At 49.7% G+C, this 17,572-nt stretch overlaps 1 protein-coding gene across 3 annotated transcripts in view; it reads right to left on the bottom strand.

The window, feature by feature from the left end:
* Positions 1 to 17,572, bottom strand: part of LOC149365843 (latrophilin Cirl-like) — a 298,689-nt gene that overhangs the window by 239,114 nt on the left and 42,003 nt on the right. The window lies entirely within an intron of this gene.

The raw sequence follows: 17,572 nt of genomic DNA, 5'->3' as shown, positions 1-17,572 counted from the left end.
ACCTGATTGAGACGGAGGCACGACACGCTTCGAACCTTGTTTGCGTGACGACAATTCTGCAAGACACGCTCAAGCTAACATACTTTCAGAAGGCTGGGCAAAGGCATATAAGACTGTGAAGTTTAGTGACCTGCAGATAGCTTTCGTCACTTATTGGGCACATGCACAGCAACATCAGCAGGTCCAACGCCTTGCAATCAGCAGCCGAGAACGAGGCTTAGGATATGCGAAAGTACTAACACAGTCCTTTTACTGTCACACGCGTGATCAGAAGCGAAAGGCTTTAGCGAAATGTTCTTTACCACTGCCTCAAAGCTTGAGCAGACTTTTTCTTCAGCAATTATTCTGTCTAAAATTATGCATAATTATGTCCAAGTTATAATGAGTAATCAGGCTAATGTTGATGGCGTTGTTGATCACATCATAAATACTAATCCGACTAGGTTGCAGCAACGTAATAGACTTCTTTTGACTGAAATGAGGACTAATTATGGAAAATTTGCTACCATGTTTGCCGGCTTATCTCTTTACCATGCGAAATTGGAGCACCGTTTACTGTCCAATCAGTCAATCATCGCAATCAAGCGTATTTAATTGACTAGCTGAGTAGTAATACGGTTAAGCATTACCTTATAATCAATGTTGAAAGTTCTGCCTTAACGTGATAGCGTTAGAGCTTCCGTTCTGCAGAAAATACGGCGTCGGCGTCGTCGGCGTTGTGAGCGAAAAATCCACAGAGAAGCCACTTAAGTCACGTGACTGTGTGGAGTCGTCGCAACCCGCCCACCGGATTGTGAACAAACTGACCACCGTGCTAGGTGCCAACAGCCACAGAAACCAAAGGGCACAGGGGATTTTTTTTAAATTAATATATTTATTTTTGTGGTGTTGATCAATTTAGAACATTACTGAATATGTTATCGATTAAAGCTAATTGATAGAAACGAGCCCCTCATTCCCCTTCCCTTGTTTGCTTAATTGCTTAGCGAGGGCCTCGGTTCTGGCAGCCTTGATGCCATAGGAAGCATAAGAGGGTTCTCGCACAGCTTCCACCCTCTCACTTCGATGACGTTCTACGTCACACTTGCGGTAACTCAGGACGTTCTACGTCCGCCGCTTATGAACGTGGGTGGCGCTGATGAACACTCTCAAGGTTAGGTTACTTGTAAACATAAATACCCGCGAAAGCAGAAGGTTTGACAGCCGTCGCCGTAGCTCAGAGGTAGAGCACCGGACGCGTAATTCGGAGGTCGTGGCTTCGGATCCCACCGGCGGCATGTGGTTGTTTTTTCTTCTGCTTTTCTAATCAATTAGCTTTAACCCTTTGTGGGTTCACCTATAATTTCCATAACGTAGAGAAAAAAACTACACATTTTTCGGGTCTAGGCATCTTCAGAAATGATATGGAAGAAATTTCAGAACAATAGCAGCAATAGTTTAATGAAAAAAAGTGGGACGCATGTGTCCCATTGGCACATGTTGTCCTTTTGAAAAAGTGGGACAACACTGTCCCATTGACTCACGGGAGCACCAAGCTGTGGTTAGTTCTGTCATTGTTGGTGGAAGGGGCCGAAGCAGGTTGCACACAGGGGTACATTACACACACCACACACAAACTTCGTGCGCGTTTCACTCCCGGAGGTGGAACACCACCTACATCTACGCCTGTTTGGCACTTTCCGTGGGTTGTGACCAGTACCTGCAAACCTTACTTCGTCTGCAATTCCGACCATTTTTTGGCCGCTCCTAGTGCCACCTTTGTTCTTGCGGAACGGCCCAACAGACCTGTAGTGTCGGAACGTTTGCCCGTTGATCAGCTGCCGTCCCAGAACGAGCCGAAACCACATGTAGCTCACGTCGCTGTTGCCACTATGCTGAATGAAGCTGTTTACAACTGCTGAGTCAAAAAGAAAATAAAATATGCGATACCACGACTTTTTCGATCGCCTGTCAGCCGCATAGGAGTTTCTTTTCTGGTCGAACTTGTCTACGGCTCCCATCCAACGGTTGTAGTCAGCGACCGCTTTGGGGCAGACTACACCCACTGATGAACCATTAGAAAGTTTTCTCTGGACTTCTTCAGTTTCGTTCGGGTCGTGAAAATTAGATAGGACATGAACGTTCTTTGAATCATGCCATTGGTATGCTGAGACATTGCCTTTGCTGCGCCACAGGTACTCTCCCTTCTGAAGCTTGTTGTTTTTCTTTAGATCGTCAGGAAGGTCCTTCCTGTTGATACGGACGGTACCCGCGGCCAAGATACCCTTCTGGGCAAGCGTTTGCATGAGCGGTGTAGACGTGAAATAGTTATCGAAGTAGAGCTGTGTGCCAGGCTCTACGCTTTCAGAAAGGGAAAGGACGACATACTCGCCTAAGCTTTGGCCTGCGGGCCGCTGCTCATTTCTTCCCTCGTATACCTGGAACTGGAGCAGGTAACCAGTCTGTGCGTCTGCCCTGCACCACACTTTGTACCCACGTTTGATCGGTTTCAAAGGAAGGTACTGCTTCATGCTTGACCTTCCTTTGAAAGCGATCATGCTTTCATCAATTGATTGATGACAGGAAGGAGTGTATTCTTCTTGAAACTTTTGGTTCAGCTTTGTAATAAGAGGGCGCACCTTGGCCAGACGGTCATATCCCTCTTCTCCTCTCTTTTTTTCTTTCGTTGTGTCATTCACACGAAGCGAGTTCATAATTTGCTGAAATCGTTTGAAGGACATCAGCTTTGAAATTTCTTCACAATGAAAGAGAGGGTCACGGCTCCAATACTGATACAGGTGGTGCCTTGGGCACACGCTCATCAACAGCAGTACACCAAAATACGCTCGCAACTCTTCCTTTGTCAAAATTTGCCACTTCCTTGGGTACTTCTTTGCACCGAAGAGGTTGGTCTGCTCACCTATGAATTCAATCATCTCATCATCAAAATAGAGCGCGAATGCATCAACTGCACGTGCTGGCGCCTTTTGGGAGGTTTGAGAATCCCATGTCTTTGGGCTTTGAACTGTACTTAGTGGTTCATTTGCAGTCCATGCACTGCCGACCTCCTCCTCTTCTGGCGCACTTTCTCCACCTTGATCCAGCAGGAGCGCATTCCGTTTCCTCCTGAAACCTTTTTTTGAAGGAGTAGACCGCCGTTGGCGCTTGCTCTTTGATGGACCAGCTTCGATTTCGTCGTCTTCAAAGCTCAAATCCGACGGCGCTAGCTCAGGGACAAAGTCGTCCTCGCTGCTTTGGGCCTCGTCTTCACTAGTCTCAGACTCGTCAGGCAAACTGAAGTAGAGCGCCAGCGCTTCATCCCGCGTAAGCGAGCCCCCTGCGAATTCGTAAACGAAACGAAACTTAGAATTATCAACATCGACAGCTTACTTTGTTAGTCGTAGCATACTTTCAGCATACTGTGTGCAAAAATTATGCCCCCTGGAGCGCGCCCTTCACGTTCGCTTAGTGTTTTCGATCGCGTCAATCCGGCTCTGGCGCTCATAGAGACCTCTTTTTCGGGCACTCTGCGATTCTGACTACCTAATAAATCGTTTAGGGCATGCACCAAGTATTTCCCTTGAAGGACAGAAAAGGAAAAACTTACCATTCATCTCGAAATCTTTTTTGGGCGCGAACAAGCGGGAGCAATTTTTCCGGCACGAATCTTCACAAAGCAAAAAGTTCAGCTGTGTATGCTGGTGGTGCCATCTACAGGAAATCCTAAAACTTAGTCGCACAAGCGTTGTCAAAGGCTCAAGATAGATGGCGCGACGAGACTGTTGCCCAGAAATTCACCCGCTGCCGCGTACGGAGGTTTTTCGTGAGAGTAAAAAGTGGGACCCATGTGTCCCGTTATCCCATAAAGGGTTAATCGATAACATATTCAGTAATATTATAAATTGATCAACACCACAAAAATAAATATATTAATTAAAAAAAAATCCCCTGTGCCCCTTGGTTTCTGTGGCTGTTGGCTTCTTTCATATTTATAACGAGCCCCTCATTCCCCCCCACCGTGGTAGGTGGCAGTTAAATTATTTGATTGGTCGCTCGGGAAGAGCAACCTAGGGTCTTACAAGCCCCACCGGTACGTGTCAGCACCTGCCATCGCAGAGCAGTGGCGCATCGCTTAACCACTGCACCAGGGGTTTGGTAGGAGGACTCCCAGGGATCTACGAATGTACAACGACAATGACCAATATCGCATTTGCAGGCATTTGCAGCGCACTAGAACTGTCTCCGCTTATATCGCTGTTCTTCCCAGGCTCCACAACTTTGATAATGGTTTTGTACAGGACGTGCAGAACACCTGCCTTTGTGTCAAGATTTTGCCGGTACACCAAAATTTTGCTCTCCGTATATTACCGAAAGAAACAGAAGACAGTTGTGAACGCCATACCGCACTGAAATGATAAAAGAAAGAAAAACACCGAGGATCCAAGCCTGTGCAGTGCAACTGGATAGGTCTGCCACCACTGCAGCGAGGGAGGCAAACCTCGTGATGGGAGTTTGCCGTGATCGCTGGGGGTCCAAGAATAAGCGCCCAGAAACGAAGAAGACGGAGGAGGAGGAGGAGAGGGCATTAGTCGTACGAGAGGAGGCCAAGAAGATTGCCGAAGAAGAAGAAGACGAAAGAGAAAGAGAGAGAGAAACCACTTTTCTTTTCCTCGTCGACCCCAAGAGGGATCAGCGGAGCAGCCGATCGACGCTGCGCGCGCACGCCCGGGGTTCGCAGAGGGGCTCAGACCCACCCGGGACCGCGGCTCAGAAGTCGAACATCACCCCTCGCAGCAAAACATCCTCGCCGCAGCCGTCCTCCCTCTCCCCCACCTTCTCGGGCTCCAAGCGAGCGCCGGATGTCCAATTTCGATCCACTATCGGAACCGGAAAAGACGTGAAACAGGCAACGAATATAAGAAAGAAGAATACGCTGCAGCTCAACGCTTTGCTCCCAGAGGCGCAGCTTGTGTGCGTGCCCCTGGTTCCAAGGGAAACTCGTGCGCAGAAAAAAGACAAAAACAAAAAAGAAAACAAGTGCGTCCAAGCACCGAGCGTGCCATAACACAAAGATAAGCATATGCGGAAACGAACAAAACAGAAATGAAAATTTGAAAAAAAAAGAAAGTAGCCTAGGAGCGTTTTGATCGGCGATTCATGACAAGGTTTCATGGCGAGTTAATGAAGTTTATCCTGCTAATTTTTTCGCTTTTTTTTTTCTGGTAACGTTTGATAAAGATAGGTTGAGGTTTATTGTGGTTTATTTATTTATGTATTTATTTATTTATGTACATACCGCGCACCATGGTTAGGTCCAAGCAGGACGGGCACTCTACAGAAAAAGTAAGTCAGAAAAATCACATGGAAATTTGCAGTTTACAAGAAGATATAATAAAAAGCACATGCATTCAGTTACGAAACGCGGCTCGTGTCAAACAAGTCAGTTTGGCGTCCCAAAGTGACTCGGGCTACGAGGGACGCCGTAGTGAAGGGCTCCGGAAATTTCGACCACCTGGGGTTCTTTCACGTGCACTGACATCGCACAGTACACGGGCCTCTAGAATTTCGCCTCCATCCAAACTCAACCGCCGCAGCCAGGGTCGAACCCGCGTCTTTCGGGTCAGCAGCCGAGCGCCGTAACCACTGAGCCACCTCGGCGTCCTACGTTTGACATCCTTGTATACGTTTAACAAAGAATACAAGCATGACGCAAAAAAGAAAAAAAAGGAACAAGATGCAAAGCGGTAAAAGGAAAAAACACGTAAGAACGACACGGGGAGTGGCGGTAAGGAGCTTGTTTTGTCAGCACTTAGAGTACAGAAAACAAACAAATGAGGAAATCAACGCGTCATCACGCAGTAGGAGTGACATTGAGCCACCGATAATGATCCCTTTTGACTCGTGCTCGTCCAAGAAGTTTTTGTTTATTCACTTATTTAAAACGCTGCCAGCCTCAATACGAGACCACAGGAGGTGGGCAAACAAACTGTGAAAAAAAAAAAATCATAGGGGCCCCTAATTATAATATGTGTTGGCAACGCCATAACAACTGAATCTGCTCATTCATTTACATTGAGTTTTGTGTCATTCTTTTACGGCTGTGTTTTCAAGCCCCTACACGTCTGACTGCACGAACCAGACATCTATTTGGGTCATCTAGCTGATGGTTACATGTTTCCCCGAAGGTGTCCAGAGGTGGCGACACTGACGCAAAGAAGATACATCGAAAGGTATAGTTGTCTCTTCCGGTGTGGTGACGTCATTTCCGATCCTGGGAGCTATGCATAGATATGCGACCAACAACACATTTCTTTTTTTTTTTTTCAGGACAAGGCTACTAGTTGTGGAGGTCGGCAATTACTTCGTTATAGCCCGTGTTGACTGAGCTTCCAAGATGAGGAACCGTCATTCCTTCGTAATAACCATTATTTCGTTATAACGCGGTTGGACTACGCCATCTGTAATGCCATCACATTAAAAAAGACTAAATTAAAAGCATTTCAAAGGACGCATGGTCCTTTCCTGTCCGACCACTCGGAGCTGACCAAAGCTGCCTAGCGTTTTTGTGCGGACTCGTAGCTCGATTTAAAGCTGGGTGGCGGGTGACAATGCGGTACACTGATATGGCAATGTGCAGCTCAAAAAGAGACGGAAGACGTACAAAAGAGGACATAGACAGCTCTGGTCTGTGTCCTCTTCTCTACGTCTTGCGTCTCTTATTGTGCTGTACCTTCCAAAATGAACCGTTACCGACTTGCCCAACTGTCCATCCTTCTTCAGTACGCTGATATGTTTATTCTACCAGAAATAATCGGTTGGTTTCCTCTTTCTGAGTCACACACACGTACGACTCAGTACAGAAGGGCAGAACCACCTTAACATATATGCCCGTGTGTAGGCACTTAACCTCAAACAGTGAAATCGAGCCCATAAGAAAACCCAGTGACTAATATTGGCTTTCATATTCTAAAAGAAGCCTCACCAAAACAAACGCACTCACATTTGCCACTTGTAACACCCGTAAACGACGTCAGGACTCGTGGTGCTATGTACGTGTCTCGTATCGGAGACACGAAGAGCACCCGTAACGAGCTTCCGAAAACGGAGTCACCTGAGCTAAAAGTGCAGCGCTTTCGATCGCTTCACAAAAGAGACGCAGTGGCCGCCCCGCCTGTCATAGCGGCAACACCGACAACGAGATCGTTAGAAAAAGAGGACCGCAGCTGAAGCAGCCGGAAAAAGAAGGGAGACGACCTAAGCGACGTCGAAGCTGTACAAAAAAATGTAAAGAAGAGAGATTTAAGTGCCGGTGAATCCGGCGAGTGGCTCGCCAGGCAGGGATGGGGGGGACTTTGCCGGTGTTTGGACCCGCAGTTGTGTCGACTCGGGCATCGCTCGATAGCCTAACTGTTATTGGCGGGCACGCCATTACTTTCGGGAGGTGCCTAAAATTAAATTCGGCGCCCGCGGTCGATGCCGGACAGAGCGAGGTCGATAGCCCGGGCGATGCTGCTGCCGAGCCTCCCACGCTATTTTTTACGCCCGGAGCTCAGGGCGTGCACGGCAATTCCTTCCGTGTGAATGGCGCGAACAACAGTATTCGACCGGAATTATTTACCTGCGGTCGGCGTGCTTTTGTAGCAAGAGCTACACTACGCCAGCTCTTCGAGCCTTCAGCGTGGCACCCCTTGACCTCCGTGGCGGCGCCGTTGGTCACGTGGGTTGGTCACGTGGTGGGGAGCAGCTGCTGCTGCCGGCGGCGCGGCGCGCCAGCGAAACCGAGCTGCAACAGCTGTGCGCATGCGCCGTGTCGAGTGAGGAGGGTGAGTGGAGAGGGGGAGAGGGAACCCGTCCAGCTCTCGCGTCCCTCCAGGTTTAACCAGAGCTAAACCACAGCCAATTTTTTAAAGCCATGGGTCCAAAATGCGTCGTCGGTAATAAGATTCGCAAATTGGCTGCAAGAAAATGACGTCATCAGTCCGGGACTTTCCCGTTAGCTGGTGGGAAGTGACGTCACCAGACCGGGGCATTCCGCCTGACTGGAAGGAGCTGACGTCACCAGACGGGAAGAGACGTCATTTCCGGCAAAGACATCAACAGATGCTAATTCTAGCGCATTGCTAACACATAAAATTGAGGGTCCCCGTGAATTTATCTGTTTTATAGTCTCCGTATAGACGCAAGGAAATAAGACAAGCGAATGACTATTTCGCAGACACGGTGGCGTGGTAATCAACACCAGTACACACACGATTGCTCTTTGCTAACGAAAAGGGTTCAACTTATGTTGTGGACAGCGCAACGAGCAAAAGAAAAATGATAGGTGTACCGTTAAAAGACAGGAAAAGGGCAGAGTGGGGGTGTAGGAACAAACGCGGGTTAATGACATCCTAGTCGAAATAAAGAAGAAGAAATGGGCTTGGGCAGGGCATGTAATGCGAAGGCAAGATAGCCGCTGGTGCTTAAGGGTAACTGGATTACAAGGGAAGGCAAGCGTAGCAGGGATCGGCAGAAAGTTAGGTGGGCGGATGAAATTGGGAAGTTTGCGGGGACACGGTGGTGGTGGTGGTGAAAACATTCATTAATCATAGAGAGAGGTGTTGGGGGTCGTGACCTGAAGGGTCACGCCCTTACAACCACTAGGTGGGATGCCTAGTCAGGCACACCATTGGCGTTTGCCGCAGCCCGGGCGCGCTGCGTTAAGGCCCTTTGGGCCTCGAGGGTGCAGCAACCGGACAGGGTCGCCTCCCAGTCCTCTCGGGTGGGGTTCGGGATAGGGACACGGTGGCCGCAGCTGGCATAGGAGGGTTGAAAGGTGAGACATGGGAGAGGCCTTTGCCTTGCAATGGGTGTAGTCAGGCTGACGATGATGATGATGACGAAAACTCGCTATTCTCGGGCGACGAGACGAACGACTACAGCATACAGAGCGTTTTGCCGCGAGGCCTGGCGGCTTTTCCGTCTCGGAACGCGCGCTCCAGAGCCCGCAAGCTTGGGGCTGGCCCCCTCGAGGAGCCGTGATGGAGCGTCTGGCCGATCTCAGCCGACTCCGAGGAGCGGCGCCTTTCGCTCTTCTTGGCGACGCCCGGCGACACCAGTTGACAGCGCTGACGCGCGCCAACGCACGGTCGCCGCTTTTTCATCCCGTCTCGCTTTCACGCCCGTCCCGTTAGACGCGCCGCGCAGGGCCTCGGACAGCTGGCTGGGCTCCGCTCAGCGCTTTTATTCTCGAGTGCAAGGACGACAGGGTATAACGACCGTGGCATTCCGACACATTTTTCTCGCGTTATTAATACTTGATGCCGATGTTTTGCTTGGTGACAAAACCCCGAGGCAGACGCCCCGCAGCCTTACGCGGAGAAACAAATCGCGGGAGAAGAAGCACAACTTGTACCGTCTCTCCGCGATGTCAGCGAACAGAACCTGAACAATGGAGTCGCTTGTGACGCGCCTGCAGTTCCTTTCACTTTTGAACACGTCCTGCGTTATTCTGTTTCCTGTCAGCGTCATTCAAGGTTCCTGCTTTTTCTCTCGGCCATGTCTTCTGCGACAGTAAATTCCAAATATAAATATAATCTATAAAATACAACTACAGAAAGAAGCGCCTTTCCCAGACAAAGGACCCACTTCCAGCCAATGGCGTCGGCCAATTTTCATCAACCTGCTAGTGTGACAATGGAAGGAAGGAGGGGGGGGGAGTATCCCTACCTAGGAGGAAGGGGACTATCCCCTTTCATCTCGCTCCCTGCATTGTCATCGTTGTGGGGGAAAAGTCGCTTCTTTCTTGAGTTGTATCCGGCTATAGAACATGCATTAAGCCCCTCCTAATTTTCGGTGGATAAGACACGAGACGACTTCGACCACCGAAGCGCGCCCCAGGTTATTATGTCCGCGACTGTACAGGGTCGTCCGCTCTTAGAACACGCTAGCGCATGGCCGCGCTCTCTGGAGGGTCCCTGCGTCCGAAACGTCTGCGCATCGAAGCGAAGTGGCAGATGACGCGAAGCACCACGTACAGGTACACCTTCTCGTGCGACACTTTGCTGCGATGAGCCGCCGCGGTGGCTCAGTGGCTATGGTGCTCGGCTGCTGGCCCGAAAGACGCGGGTTCGATCCCGGCCGCGGCGGCTGAATTTCTTTGGAGGAGAAATTCGAGGCCCGTGTACTGTGCGATGTCAGTGCACGTTAAAGAACCCCTGGTGGTCGAAATTTCCGGAGCCCTCCACTACGGCGTCTCTCATAGCCTTAGTCGCTTTGGGACGTTAAACCCCATAAACCAAACCAACCAAACCAAACTTTGCTGCGATGAGCGACTGTGTCGCACGCGGTGGCCCTCTGAAGAGTGCGGCCATGCGCTAGCGTGTTCTAACTAAGAGTGGACGATCTTGTACGTGTTACAGTACGTGGCGAAGAACAGAGTGAAGTTGAGAACCAGCCCTGGTATAGTGCCTTCGACGTTGTGTGCTTGCGGATCGTCTCGCGCTGTTTTCTAAACACACGCCTACCCACATTCTCTCACACACCGTACTAACTCGTATCCCATTGCCTCACTCACGTACACACGCAGAATCTCCATTACTGGCCGTGACCCCGATACACAGCAACCTGCCTCTCAGCTGTCGCTGCCAGCCGCGCTTTGTCCAGGACACGGAGTATATAGCGGCACATGCGACGGACAAATGGGTCGCTTCCGATATGAAGTCATGAAAAATGTAAGAGGGGCCCGCCAACGCGCTGATCAACAGCGAACGTCGGGAGCAGCATCGCTCGACGTAATGGCAGGCGTTTCTGTTCAGGAAAAGAGCCATAAGAAGCGTGACGAAAAAAAGAAAGGGGGGAGGGGGGGGGGGGGAGGATTCGGCCCGCGGCAGCTCATACGTTTACGGTATATGTGTTTACATACCCGCCAGGGGCTCGGCGCGAATGGGGGCAACGGCGGAAAAGCGATCGACCATCAGCGTCGGCCGGGCAGCGGCGGCCATGAATAGTTGAGTGGCCGCGCGATGGCGTGCTCCAATTAGGCCTAAACGATGCCGCCTCCTGACGGAACGCGGGGCATCCCTCGCTCCGTCTCCTCGCGTGGTGCATATTCCCTGCCAGCCAACCTCGATCAAAAGAGGCCCGCGAATGACGTTGCGCACAGGTTAGGGTTAACGGAAAAAGTTTCTCCACCATATTATACTGCTGTTCGCTCTTAGATGGGTAGAGAAAAGCTGACTGAAAAGCTGATCCCTAACGACCCCGCACCCACTCTTCAGCTTCCTTTCTTCAGCCCTCCTTACGCATAACCCGGACGACGAATCCACTACTCCCCGTGGCATGGGGTCAAAGGCCCATCTCCTACCCTTTCTTGCCCAGCCTCTGCTGCAGTGCTACAGAAAGTTGTCCGCTAGAATAGTCGATGCAGCACGGGTTGCGAAAGGGCCACAGTGAAGAGAACACAGATGCAAGAGTTTTAAATAAGGCACTATTGATGCGAACCGAGCTTTCGTAAAAAAAAAAGAAAAGTTATAGATCGATGCTTTCATAATAAAAATTCCGTCTTCATATTTGAGAGTGTGGAAGAGGAATACAGGTCGCTACTTAAAAAGGCCTAAAGACCTAAATGAATATTAGTGCAATCAGAACGATCGTGCAGAGCGGTGACACTGACCACATTGTGCGCTGGACATTGAGCAGAATGTGGACTGACCCGCACAACTTGCGTATAGCGGGCAGAGGGAGAACGCAGTGGTACGCGGTGGTGTGAGATGCAGAAAAAATAGAAACAATCGGGTACACATTTTGCCAACGGTTCTTGTTTCTGCTTTGAACAAGCTTATAGCAGCCTTCGTTTCTGCACCTTCGAGTGCGCACAGCCTCGTAAACTTAATTGGCATCCACGGTGTCACCATTTTGGGTCACATCGAGCTCTAGTCCATATGCATGCACGTCCCTATTTTCCATCTATATGAAATGTTACCCGGAAAGTCAAGGATATATCTAATAAACATGCACGACACCTACAGACTGCACAATTCCCAGCTGCTTCGAGAATAAATCGCTGACCCAGAAATTCCAGAGTACCACTACAGCATGCAAAAAAAAAAAAAAAGGCTGAGTACCGGGAAGGGGAATTTCCATCGTCACTACGGGAATGGCAGTCGTGTCATCATCAGCAAGCCCGGCGGAAGTCTCCTTACTTAATAGGGGTCGCGTAAATTATTTGACACCCTTGAACAAAAAGCAAAACATAGCGTCATAAATTTAAAGAAAAAAGGCGCAAAATAAAGCAATACATCTCGGCCTCTAGAAATCGATGTAAAACAAGAAACTGCACACATGCACACGCGCGGATTGGGAAACGCACTAAACGAGCGAGCAAGCAAAATCACTGCTACGCATTTCCTGAGGGAACGACGCCCCATTGCTCCCGACTGCTCGCCGCCAGTTCCCACGGGCGAGAGCTTGGGTCTGTGCCAAGTACTATACCATTGCACTTATGCCTGGGAGGGTGTCAATACGTAGTACGTGCAATATGCGCGAGTGCTGGGTCATAAGCATCCGTCGTCGAGCAAAATAGCGGCTGTTTACCACGCAAACATTGCTTGGGCACGTACTGCGCTGTGCACGCAGGAACAACAGTCGAGACGAGACGGAAACATCGGAAATCAGAACGCCTGCGTGAGTTAGGACCCAAGAACGGGTAAACCCGATAGCCCGGTGGTCTCATGGGTGAATTGCAGAGAACAATAAAGATAGGCTCATAAAAAGTTTCAATCAATCAATCAATCAATCAATCAATCAATCAATCAATCAATCAATCAATCAATCAATCAAAGGGGATGCAGGACTAAGCATATATGAAGAACAGCCTTTTTCGAAGCTGCTTTTCTTGAAGCTACGGATTAGTGGCACAGCAGATGGGCAGATAGCTTACTGACGTTTGTGCTCAGCGGGAGATAAGGTGATGACAGGAACCACAGGCTGCATTATCAGCACTTCTCTTTTGCCATCGTGATTCGTTATTGGATCTGGGGACAATCTCAGGATTGCGCTGTTGCACAACTGGCTGTCATATTCCAGAGATCGTGCACCACCGACCTATCCGGAAGCGCTCTTTCGTAAGGTGAAGCTTTGTGCAAACGGCCCCGATATTTTAAAATCGAAATCGGCACAACGCAAGCGGCAAGCGAGCGGTAGGGAACCGTGTAGACCGATGTCGTGAGAGTGTCAAGTACGGAGTAAGGCTAGCATGGATTAAAGGTGAGTAAACGCATATCAATCTAGAGTGAAAGGTGAACCGCTGATTAACTGTGTCGTCAGGAAAATCGGTTGAAGCCAATGGCCGGAGGGACTACTTTGAGGGTCATTTGCCGCTTCGGTCTTGAGCTGCATCCGACAGTAGAACGCCTCCGGGTCGCCTCAGCGGTGCGAGAGAACATGTGCCAAATTCACGATCACGAGGCAGCGTACATAGGCCTACAGGCTTGCCTAAAGAGTTGCAGCAGTGTGCTGAGGGTGTCAGCGAGAAATGCTTGATACTCACTTAAAAGCGAACGCGTTTATTGAGACTTTACGATGGTTCGGTGGCTGTGCAGAGCGCGGACGGACGTTGCTGCCGCGTCTTCACGCGGTCGTGTCTCTCGGTCGTCTTCCTCGTCGGCGTCGTTCGAACTCTGGAACCCTTGTGTTTGCGGCGGTTCCTCTTCCCCGTCGTTCAGCTCGTCTCCACAGTCGGTGTCCACGTGACCTTTGATTCACGGGAATGTTGACACGGAACAAATAAACGTGAAATCTTACCGCAGCTGCCTTGTTGCGAGCATGGCGTTTGTGCTTTTTATCATTCGTGTAATCTATACGTGGCTGCCCTCCAGCGCATTGATTACGTATGTGACAACCACTGTCTGCTTTGATATTTCGCACCGTTCGCTCCGCCGAATACAGCTCGAGCGCTATAGACCAGCCTATTCACCTGTGTGCTTGGAGCATGGTTATCGGTCGAAGGAGAGAGATTTGAAAGGAAGGATAACCGGACACCGCTCACGTTTTAGCAGCTTGTGGAAGGATCGCACATCATCAAAATAAAAACAGGACAATCATGGCAGCAAAAATAGATGAATAGGTGCGGGCAGCAGGTTTTAATTGCATCTTGGGGTCGAAAAAGCAAACATGGTTCATGGTCGTAATAAAGCATCGGCGGATGCAAGTTACCGTCCTACTGTCGTTCGAGCATAATAACAATATACTCTTTCTCCCTACTCGAACTCCGTGCTATTGGCGTTAAATTGTTCCATACGTAAACACGCATGTGCTTGTCCTCCATAGACACTACCGATTGTCTGCCCATCTCTTCGCCATGTAACTAGCACAGGAACAATAACAGATCCGTCATCAGCTCTGAAAAGAGGCCGAGGCTTAGCAGGCTAATCTCAGTTCTCCCCCCCCCCCCCCCCCCCCCCCCCCCCCACCGAGCCCCGCACGGGTAGAAATTAGACACGCTTCTCTGCGCTTGTAGAGCAGGGCAGGAAACCCCTGCCGAACCCGGCCCCATCCGCACAGCGATAGGGGAACCGATACGGTTTGGGGCCCGGACGGCAGGGGACCCGCCGAGAGCGAGCCCAAGCAACAAGATCTCGAGCAGGCATCGAGACGCGCACAACGGAGCGGGCAAGTAACAGGACCCGTGGAGGCGTCCCGTCGTTGAAGCGCTGAGGAAGGGAATGGGAGGGGGGTTCTGCTGCATGTTTATGCTAAGCAAACGATACGGAAACAAAGCGAGCGTGCTCCTGTCCACCAGCCACGCAGCTGCGCGGCATAGCCTATATGCTCGCTGCCCGACACAGCACGCTTCCCCCGCACCGTATACGAGAGTAATCGATGCTTTTCGCGGAGATGCGATAAGATCGACAGCAGAGACCGGCCGAGCAAACAAACTCGGACGCGCACGCCGGCTCGACCAAGCAAACAGATATGCGCGGAGAAAACAGAAAGGGAAAAAAGGTCGGCTGGGAGAGGAGTAGGGTTAGCGGGTAGTGGACGAGAGGAGAGCGCGGCTTCTTGGGAGCGCGCAAAGCGACGCGCATACGGAGAGAGCGGCAACCCCCCCCCAGTGGAACGCCTATTGATCTTCTTCCGCGCCGATGGCTATGCGGACGGGCTTGATCGGAGAGGGGGAAAACAGTTCGGGTTTCACTTGGCGTGCTTCCGTCCCGTTGGACGTTGGGAGAACAGTTGAGTAAGTGGGCGGGAGGGATCACTTTCAGCTTTCGCTTTCTACTGGCCCTTCCTTGTTCGTATGGCCATTGGTACAGACATGGTGTCCTATAGAGTCCTATGAATGAATGTGGGAAGCACAGACGCGTGAACAAACCTACGAAAGAATGACAACAGCCCCTATCCATGAAGTTTGAAAAGAGGAAAAGGCCTTGATTAGACCAGCGGACCCATTACGAGTTTTGCAAACGTATATAGATGTTCATAAGAGGATTGCGGAGCATTTGCTTTTCCTACACCCTGGTATTTGTAGTCCACTTAGAAATTTTAAATAAAACAAAGTAAGAAGTAGGTTTATTCGCTTTACTCGTTACGGGAAAAGGCTGCTTTGAATCGACGGCTACACAGAGAGCGCAGAAAGTAATACCCTTGTTACGCGGGCGTTTTCAACGCCAGTTCAGTTGACCGTGAGCTGAAGTGAAAGGAATCTAGCGGGGCTGCACGGCAGCGCCAACTGCCGTCGAGATCTGAACGGCAGTTGAGGTCGACTGAGGTCAAGGGCCGCAGTTAAACCGGTGAACTAACAATATGGCGGTCAGCAGGCACGCCGCATCGGCCTAGTCGGCGTCATTTCCCACCGCCATGCATCCACAAACCCCGAGAAACGACGACACTTTTTCTTTTTTGCTTCTGACCTTAATCAATGTTTATCCGTTATGCTTACCCGTTGCGACGCAAAAAAAGACGCACCCCGGAAACTCGAATCAATTATTCTAAACACACAGTTGCATAGCGAATGGTTTCTATTCTTAACAAGCTAGGCGATACCCTAAATTTCACTTCCAGTGTAGGCAGCTATAGAAAGCACATTAAAGATGTCCGATAATATCAGCTGTTTTGTACGGAGATTGGCGTGTACCTCAGTCGTGTGTCAGCAGAGGATAGTCGAAGAAATCCTTCAATTGTATCATGGTTTTTAATTCTTTTTTGTTATAAGTGTCCTGTGTATTGTATATTTATAATGATGTACTGCCTTATTCATGTATTAATCTACTGCCTTATCTTACTGTATATAGTACTATCATGCAGTATAGTGTGCATGTTGTGATTCTACTAATATTGCTTATACACATTTTTTTGTTAGTTATGCGCACATATTGCCGCACTTCTGCCGACTTTAGAGAGATAGAGGCCTTCGTCAGGCGCCATAGCCTTTAGCCCCTGCCCATGCAGCAGACGGTGTATCTGCTCGAATTGATTTCTTTCTACTTTAAAGTTAGAACAATATATATATATATATATATATATATATATATAATTTGTAACTTATAGATCTCCAGAGCAGCGCGCGCTCACGTGGTAGAGAAGGTGAACCGAGTCCACCGAAAACAGGGCAGGTATGCACGTTCGCAAAGACAAGGAACAAAGGGGGCTTTTGCACACACCAATGACGACGGTATATGCGTCAGCGCACAGTTTGATCCCTTCATTCAGCGACGGCCCTGCGCCGTTTTTCGTTGGTGTCAAAGCTTTAAGACGTTAGGACTTAGTATTCGCTTCGCTTGTCAGTTTTGTTCGTGCATACCAGATTCCACATGGCGCGTGCATTTAAAGGCGCACTGAAGAGGAATCTGAACTTGTCTTTTTGCCGCGGGAACTCGATCTACACGTTCCTAGTATTCTTAGAAACTGCGACTTATTGTCCTGTATGGCCGATTTCCCTAATTAAATCGAATTAACGGCCGGCTCTTGCCTTTTTTTTTTTTGAATTCTGCCTCGTACGGTGGGCGGAGTCGACCAACGCGTGGAGTGCCTTTCACCCAGTCCCGTGGCGGCTTGCCGCTCTGCCATCGGCGGAGTAATACGTAGTAGTCCGTAGTAGCAAATAGTCCGCGCGTATTTTTATTTCTGCGGGCTTATTTTGCGGCTATATTATCTGCGAATGAAACTATTTATTCACGGAAACCTAAAAAACAAAATAAAGCGAAAGCAAAGCCTCCACGGAGCTGGCTGAAAGGAACTTCACGCGTTGGTCGACTCCGCCCATCATACGAGGCAGAATTAAAAAAAAAAGGGCGGGAGCCGGACGTTAATTCGATTTAATTAGGGAAATCGGCCATACAGGGCAATAAGTTGCAGTTTCTAAGAATGCTAGGAACGTGTAGATCGAGTTCCCGCGGCAAAAAGACAAGTTCAGAATCCTCTTCAGTGCACCTTTAAGACTCAAGAACGAAAGGAGAGTGTCAGTGTCGGCCCTGGTCAGCTGCATGTTGCACAGGCCGCCTATATAGCCACAAACTACAATCGGATACAACTCAAGAACGAAGCGCATTCTCCCCTCCAATGGATACCCTTCCAGCCAATGACATCGGCCGATTCTCATGAGCCTACTAGCACG

This window comes from Amblyomma mixtum, chromosome 1 (genome assembly GCF_055824585.1).
Source record: "Amblyomma mixtum isolate Tamu chromosome 1, ASM5582458v1, whole genome shotgun sequence".
Taxonomy (NCBI): Eukaryota; Metazoa; Arthropoda; class Arachnida; order Ixodida; family Ixodidae; genus Amblyomma; species Amblyomma mixtum.
Note: the sequence above shows the minus strand (reverse complement) of the source record. Positions and strands in the feature narration are given on the sequence as shown.